Here is an 8,221-nt window from a genome sequence, read left to right on the forward strand (position 1 = left end):
CGTCGGCGGGTTAAACCCCACAATCAATCGAATGGTCAGGCCGACAGAAATCTGACGCCGTATCCAGAAACCCCTAACCTTCGAGAAACAAAATGTAGTTCGGGAGGCCCCGGAAATGGAACCCGGAACCGTTAACACCGTGAAACCAACAACCTAACCACTGGGCCACACTGTTGGCGACGATGATGATGATGATTGCTATTCGTTTCCTCTTTGTAGCGGGGTGATGACATGTCATCTCACCAAAAATTCTAATATACCTATTTTTTATAGTCTTCCTTTAATACTAGCGCTGCTCAGGGCAGGCACAAAAAGCTTATTAGGCACAAAATACTTTTTTTTTCTGTTACAGGTGGTAACTGTCCTAGGCAATATTCCCCTCTGCTTTTCGTCAACCAGCATGCTAATCTTTTCGTCGCCTCGACAGCCCTGAAGTTAACTTCCTATGTGCTGCCCTTAAATCCTAAGGCTTTTGGAAGCCGAATATTTCCCTCATGTAGATGTGGATGGATACCCTCACATTCTAACACTATGTGCCGCATAGTTTCTGTTTCTTTTCCGCAGACCACGCATACCCCACCATTTTGTGAATACTTCCCCACAAAGTTCTTAGTTCGCATGCAACCTGCTCTAGCCTCAAAAATCAAAGCACTGCCCTGGGAATTATCGGAGAAATTTGCCTTTCTGATGTTCAATTTCTCGGCCGTGTACATCTCTAACCACGTTTCAGCTTCCATTTTTTCTCTCCATTTCTTCGTTTCCATCTGCCTTGCCTCTTTTTTGGTTACCTTGGCTGTTTTGGGTTCTCCACTGTTCTTTCCGTATTTCATCGTTAGCCTTCTAGTCTTCCTTAACCACTGCGTGTCCACGCTTTTCAAGTATAGATACCTAAAAACCTTAGCTGCCCACTTTCGTTGATCCATTGCTCTCAACCTCATCCCAAAACATATTTTACTCTCTGCATCTCGAACTTCAAACGACGCCCGGCCCATATCTCCCTCTACTGCTTCGTTAGTTGTTTTTCCATGCGCGCCTAAGGCCAAACGGCCTACCGTTCTCTGGTTCACTTCAAGGCCTGATAGAACGTCTGATTTTAGGCAGAGCACAGCATTCGCAAATGTGAGACCCGGAACCATTACTCCTCTCAAGATTCCCCTCACTATTTCATATTTGTTATACCCCCACAGAGCTATATGCTTCATTATAGCTGCGTTTCGCTTTCCGTTACCCTTGTGTTTGTGCTCGCCACCTAGCGGCCGTCGCGAGAATCGTCCTAATCAGGTCCGGTTGCCGACTTCCCCATGGCGCAGCACGGTTGTTTAGCGTCATAACTGCGTTGTTGTCGTGATACCGCGGAAAGAAGACCCAAAGACGATAAAGCGGACATGAAAGGAGCTTCACTGAGTCCCCTTCGGTGTGGCGGCACGATTGAAATGCAGCAGTGCATACTTTTACCGCTTCCCGCGAGAAGCAGAATACGCACCTCGCAAGACGCCGTGGACACGAAACCTACGGATTGGAAAAAGACAACTACCTTACAGGTCAGCAGCTACTTGCTTTTTCATTGTGATGAAGCCGCATTGCATGAGAGCGGCGTACTTTCTGTCGACGCGCTTCCTCCGTGTGCTCTGCTCGAACATGTACTTCCCCTTTTCATATATCTTTAAGGTACTAAAGACGTCTGTTAGGTGCTGATATTGTCGAGATACATGTTTGAAATGAAGCCTTCATTTCAATCAGCTTGAAACATCGTTTTTTTTACTTCGCGCTTGAAGCAATGCCTGAAATGCACATCTGCGCGGACGCCCCGCGCTGAGCTCGACGTACTTGATGCTCAAGTCGGTGAATGGCAGAACTCCCGCCGCTTCCACAGCACCAAGCAGCGAGCGCACGACGTTATCTTATCGGCGCACGCGGTGTGGCCTTTTTTAGATGCGGAGCATCTTATAGTCTGGGCATGTCCCGCGTCGGCGCAACTCTCCTCCTTCCCTCTCTCCCACAGCTGCGCGATACTCCCGCCACTTCTTCTCTAGTACCAGCTGCGTGCACTTCGCTTTCGCTTCGCCCGCGTTCTCGCTTCTGCTTTCGCGGCGCATGCTCGGCGCTTGCGCATCTCTCCTCCTCTCGTCTCCTCTCCTTCAACCTTGAATGTAAATCGGGTAGCGCGCTGCGCGCGTTCAGTTCAGCGCTTGCTGCGTTTGACTCCACTTCACTCCGGTCTTCCGATGAAGTGTGATGGAAGCAACAGTCCCGTCAGTTAGTGGGTTGGCGCAAGCAAGCGTCAGCACCCCCACATCTACTCAGCGTTCCCTTCGGGAAGATGGGGCTAATTTTGTGTTTACTTTTATGGCACGTGAGATTCTAGTTTAGTCGTTTCCCGGAAGCAAGTTGTGCATGCTACACACGGGCGCAAGGATCCTCGCGCCCATTAACCAACTAGTACGACTTTGTACTTATTATCAATTAGCGAACGTTACCGGCGGCTGCAAATCAAAATAGCCAAACTTGTGTTTAAAAGCGGAGAATTACGACATTGCGAGAAAATGTACCGGCCTGACTTCACCCGCAGTTATCCGATTCCTTAAAAATTACATAAGATGTTCGCTCTATAAGTTTATGCAGCTCCCGCAAGTTGCATGCTGTCATCGCTGTCATGAGAAGCCAAATATTTTCTGCAAAGCGTTTAGAGCAATTCGATATTAACCAAGTTATTCCAAACGGACTTTTTTTTCAATAGTGCTGATATGTGCAATGGTTTGCATTCAAATCTGCGTGTTGTGGAATGATACGATATTCTGAAGTGGGTTTTCAGGCTACGAATCAAAGGAACGTAGCAAAAAATTGAAGTCGTTCCACTCAACGTGACAGCTCTCGGAATTGCAGAGCAGGGATTCGCCACGATAGGCTGTACCGCCGTTATCCGCTCACTGCTAGCACCCCATGCAATTCAAATTTTCCGCCTTCACAGTGCTCGCATGCCCCCTACCTGAAACTACGCCAGCGGGAGTTCTGCTCTCTTTGCGCTTTTCTCCCCGGACGTGCTGGCGCTGCACTGCCACATTTTGCGTTTAAAAAACCAACCCAACGGGCGTCCTTAACTAAAGGAACGCGGACGCTGCCGGTTAATTACGTATATTTTTCTTCAAATGTACCTATAACTTTCTTTGCGATAAACAACGGGAAGCTGTATGACAAGCGCCAGCGTTTCACGAGTTTCGAACGCTTATGACTATATAAACCGCTTGGCTTTCGAAGCCTGTGGGGTACGCCGCGAACAACAGCGTTACCCCGGGACGCCGCGTTGGTGCCCTATATAGTTGGGTAGAGCTAGTGAGCTAGGCCGACAAGGCGAGCGCCTAAAGTGCTCTGCACTTAAAAAACAGCATTTTCAAGTCAGGACCTGCCAAAATCGTCAACCGATGATGCAGTGAAAGCTCCCCGACATGAACAGCTCAGCGCAGAAAGCCAGCTAAGGATGCAGCGGTCCACCATCCACCACTGTAAGCATAAGTTGAAAACCCTCCTCGAAAAACGTACACAGTACCCATTTTATTCTACCTTTCTATAAATCACGGCAGGTAGACCTCTACAGCCGTAGCATGCAGCTCAGGAATTCTTGACACGCTGCTGATCACCACTGCTGGCACTTGTGCTGTTCAGGCGACAGAACAGTGCTCATTTTCTATGACATTTTAATCATCATTATTCGTGCGAATGAGGGATATTACCATTTGCCAGGAGGAAGGGTGGTTGGAACACCAATTTCTTCCAGCTAGTGTCACAATGTAGGCAATTACACCATGGTGATATGACCAACAGTAACATCTGTTGACATACTTCTGTGGGGTCATGTTGTTTATCCGGGGGCAAAATCTTGTTCAGCACACCATGAACTTGACGCTTTAAAATGAGCAGAGCAATCCGGGTCACGGAAATATACCACGTCGATACATGTGGGTATTATTCTGGGGCACATGACCATTCGGACCTCCTTGTAAGACATTGCCATTCTTTTGTTGTCTCTGGGAATATCTCACGTGTCAGCATGGGTTTGAAGTAGCAACAGCATCTATTCTTGCACTGCTGTTTCCATTTCTGGTGAAATATACCAGACACAAGGAATATTTATTCAGTCACATATGCGCTATACAGGCCGCACATACACAAAGAATTCGCTGCTTTAACAGGTTGTTAGCAAACGCATGTGGGTGGGCAGCCAAGTTTTGCTGCTGCGAAGCAGGCAAACCTGAATTTAAAACCCAGAATTTTCGAGCTGCCAAAAGCACTTTTTATGTGCTCGTCCAAGTGTAATACATAATATAATATTAGATACAGTCATATCGTGATACCCTCAGACGAGCCGAGAAAAGATGGCCCTCTCATAATAAGCTGTTACCGACCGTTGTCACAAAAATTAATCCGGAGCCCTCCACTACGGCGCGCCTCATCGCCTGCGTTGCGTCGGTGATTTAAAACATTACAATCAGTCCCGAACGCCGCAGCAGCGTCGGCCACTGCCGGGATAGAGGGGCGGACGCCGCCGCTGTAGCCCGGCCGTGAGTCAGAAAATACCCCGGGTCATAGTTGATACGGCCGTTTATCGCGCACGTGAGCACGCACTTTACGGGGAGCGCCCGGTGTCGTCTAGGCTTGTGCGTGGAGTTCGCAACAGTGCGCGGAGCATCAAGGGAACGAGCGCACGACCCTCCCCGTGCGGCTGCGAGTTCGCCGCCGATAAAACTTTCCCAGCGCAGAAGGCAGCTGCGCGCTTTGATAACGCTGTTCCTCGCTGTCGCACGCGGAACGTCCGCGCGCGGGCAGCGGGAACTTTCTCAACCAGTTTCCTTCCTCCTCGGGTCTTTCTCCGCCTCCGGGAAACTGTTGTTCTCGTGCGAGCGCCACGCCAGACGCCGGTCGCCCTCGCCCTGTTTGTGTGTTGTGCGTGCGTGTACGTGGGGTCCGATTTTTCGGGCCGTGACACGTCGTCAGGTTCTTCTCGTCACTGCCCGAGTACAACGAAAGCGCCTTCGGTGTGGTGTCCACGGCAGCCGTGCGCGTTCGTCCAACAGATGAGCGCGCCCATTACCGGCCGAACACTTCCACTGCGCTCTCAGTTACAATCAGCGCCTGTTCGTGCGTGCGTGTGAGGCTGTTGGTTATTTTGGGAGCGGTGCTGTTCTTTGTCCGAACCCTGATGTGCCGTTCTAGCGAGTTCCCCGGGCAGCTGTGAAACATCCCCCTCGCGAGGGGCACGATCAAATGCAGAGCATTTCTGCGGGGGGGCGCGCCTGCAAGTCGTATGGATTACGTATTGGTTGTTGTTGTAATTGTTGTCTTCCAGCGTAGACATTGTCGATGAAGTCGATGGTGAAACGTGCCGTGAACCCCCTGCCGCGGCTATGACGCAACGTGGAGCGGCTATGACGCAACACAATCCAACACAATCCACTTTAATCCAATCCAATCCAAATCCAAGCCAATCCAAGCCAATCCAATCGAATCCAATCCAATGCCCCTCGCGAGAGAGTGTTATAGCGCCGAAATCGCCACCACGCGAACGCGTGATGCTGACGTCACGATCACGCCACAGATGTTAGCGACCGCAGCGCGCGCGAACGACATATGTGGTTTAAGCGCGAACCGACCGCGGCGAGAGAGCGCGATGCGAGCGCCCCACCTGTTCTTGCGCGCGAACCTAACGCGGCATTACTGTGATTTTTTTCTTTGACATTGTACCTGGTACCTTCTGTTGCTGTCCGAGATGGGCAATAAAGAAAAAAAAAGGCTTTGTGGCTCAGTTGGTAGAGTACCGTGCACCTTGCGTTCCGCCCGCAGAGTCGTAGGATCGAAACTTGGCGCCGGCATTATTTTTTTATATAGTGTAGGGGGAGCGATGCGGACGCGGACTACGGACGCCAACGCGGGTGACATCGTGAGTTACTGAAATGCTCTGCATTTAAAAGAAAACGGAGAGGAGCGTCTTTCGAAGGGTGAAACAGCGGAACCTAGCCATCCTGGTGTGCTAGCTTAATTGGGGCTACACCACCGCGCAACACGAGCGCAGACACCGAAACAATTCGGCATGTGAACTTAGTGATTCCTATGTATACCGATTTTAAACGAGTTAGTTTAGTATGTTTGAGAATGGCGAGAAAGCTGAGGAAACTATTATAAAAGCTATTTATCAGAACTTGATTGATTGATTGATTGATTGATTGATTGATTGATTGATTGATTGATTGATTGATTGATTGATTGTGGGGTTTAACGCGCCGACGCAACGCCGGCGATGAGGCGCGCCGTAGTGGAGGGCTCCGGATTAATTTTGACCACCTGGGGATCTTTATCGTGCGCCCAAATCTCGCACACACGGGCGTTTTTGCTTTTCTCCTCGATCAGAAAAGCGGCCGCCGCGGCCGGGAATCGAACCCGCGACCTCGTGCTCAGCAGCGCAACGCCTTAGCCACTGAGCCACCGCGGCGGGTATTTATCAGAACTACTTGCTCCTTTAGCAATTGGTATTATAAATGGGACATAGACGTTAGATTTGGCTGTGAGTATATGAGGCTATTGCGCAGATTGTTTCACTTTGGCCGGTTGGCTGAATGGAGTCACAGACAGACAGACAGACAGACAGACAGACAGACTAAAATTTGTGTGTTTAAGTAGCCCAAGAAAGACTATCGGCTTTAAAAGCCAAATAATGCTTCCGAAGAAATTGTGAGTGTTCACGATCACGCCGATTGAGATAAAATGGTGGCGTAGCCGCGAGTGCATTGTGAGCTTAGAGAGACGTCTATCGGCGAGCGGCCGAAGGGTAAGGCGCTGATCTGAGGGGGAGCCCGAGATCTGAGCGATCTGTGGGCGATACCAAAATATTGCAGCCGGCTATCAGCTAACGTGTGTCGACGACTTCACTCGTTTCTTGATACAAGTAGGCTGTAGGACGCTGCGCGAAACAGTAGTTGACGTCGAAGTAATGGTTTTGAGCTCGGTGGCACACAATAGCGTTGCCGATGCCGCTGCTGACGGCACAAATGCTTCCGCACCTCAGCGCCACTACGGCGATCATTTTGCGCCCGTTGAGCCACTACCAACGTGCACCCGCTCGTAAGGAAGGTGCGGTTGAATTACAGCATAAGGTGGCGACACCGATGAACGGAACTGCCACTGTATTAGTGTAAAGGACGTTGTCGCGGCACAGCCTACGCTGTGAAATAACTCGAACCCACCTTGTCCAAGAAAAACACAAACTGCGTCGCTGGCAGCGCTGAAGACATGTAGGAGCCGCGGTTAGCTACTTTGCGCGCGGTCAGTGCACACGACGTCGCCTTAGGAACGGGGAAGCGCAACCAAAGGCATGGCTGCGCACACACGATAGCGGATCCGAATGCGCGTGACGCCACTGAATACAGCCTATGAAAATGGACAAACCTGGGCCAGAGGTGGCAACCGACGTGAGCCAAGCTTCCATTTCATGGAGTTCCTCATTAGTCCACACAAAGTGTTTTTGCAAGTATTCCTCTGCGCTGACAAAGGAAGGGAGCTGCTTTGCAAGGCTACGCGATGTTAAAAGCATGGTCGTTGGCACTTACACCAGTGACACGAATCAGTTCTCTCGGTCGCCGAAGCGTTGCCAGTGGCGCTTCTACCGGTGCTGCAAAGTTGCGTGAGTCGCTTGCCTCATCTTTCCCGAGCTTGAAGGTCAGAGGCACGCTACCAGGCGTTTTCTGCGCTTCCACCTGGAGTGGCGTGCTTCGCTTACAGGAGCAGCCGGAATTCGTTCACCACAGCGTGGCCTTTTTAGCAAATATTGATAATTAAAGTAATATTACTTTGTTTCGGAAGTATAAAAAATTTAGGAGTCATCCAGTACCTTGAACAGAAGTGGATTGTCAGCAATGGTGTTCGGTGTACCCATTCCAACGCACGATGAAATTATTTGGCCTTGCAGCGTGTTGTATGAATGACTAAAATAAGGTACGCAACGCCAACCACCGGCTCTGTCTCCATCCCGTTGATAATGATTGCGCTGTATCCCGCAACCAAGTCTGTTCAAGTTTCTGTTGAAGTTTGTGGCGCCTGCCTTAACCACTTCACAGAACACTTGGAAGCTTGCAAAGCACGTCGTACTGCATCGCCTCTCAAGGCGGGTCGCATTCACGTGCAGGGCTACCGGCTTTTGGCGCTGCAGCTTCTTTTTCCCCGCGCGCGTAGTGCC

Source organism: Haemaphysalis longicornis, unplaced genomic scaffold (assembly GCF_048455015.1).
Source record: "Haemaphysalis longicornis isolate Haplotype H1 unplaced genomic scaffold, Haemaphysalis longicornis Haplotype H1 scaffold_7, whole genome shotgun sequence".
Lineage (NCBI taxonomy): Eukaryota > Metazoa > Arthropoda > Arachnida > Ixodida > Ixodidae > Haemaphysalis > Haemaphysalis longicornis.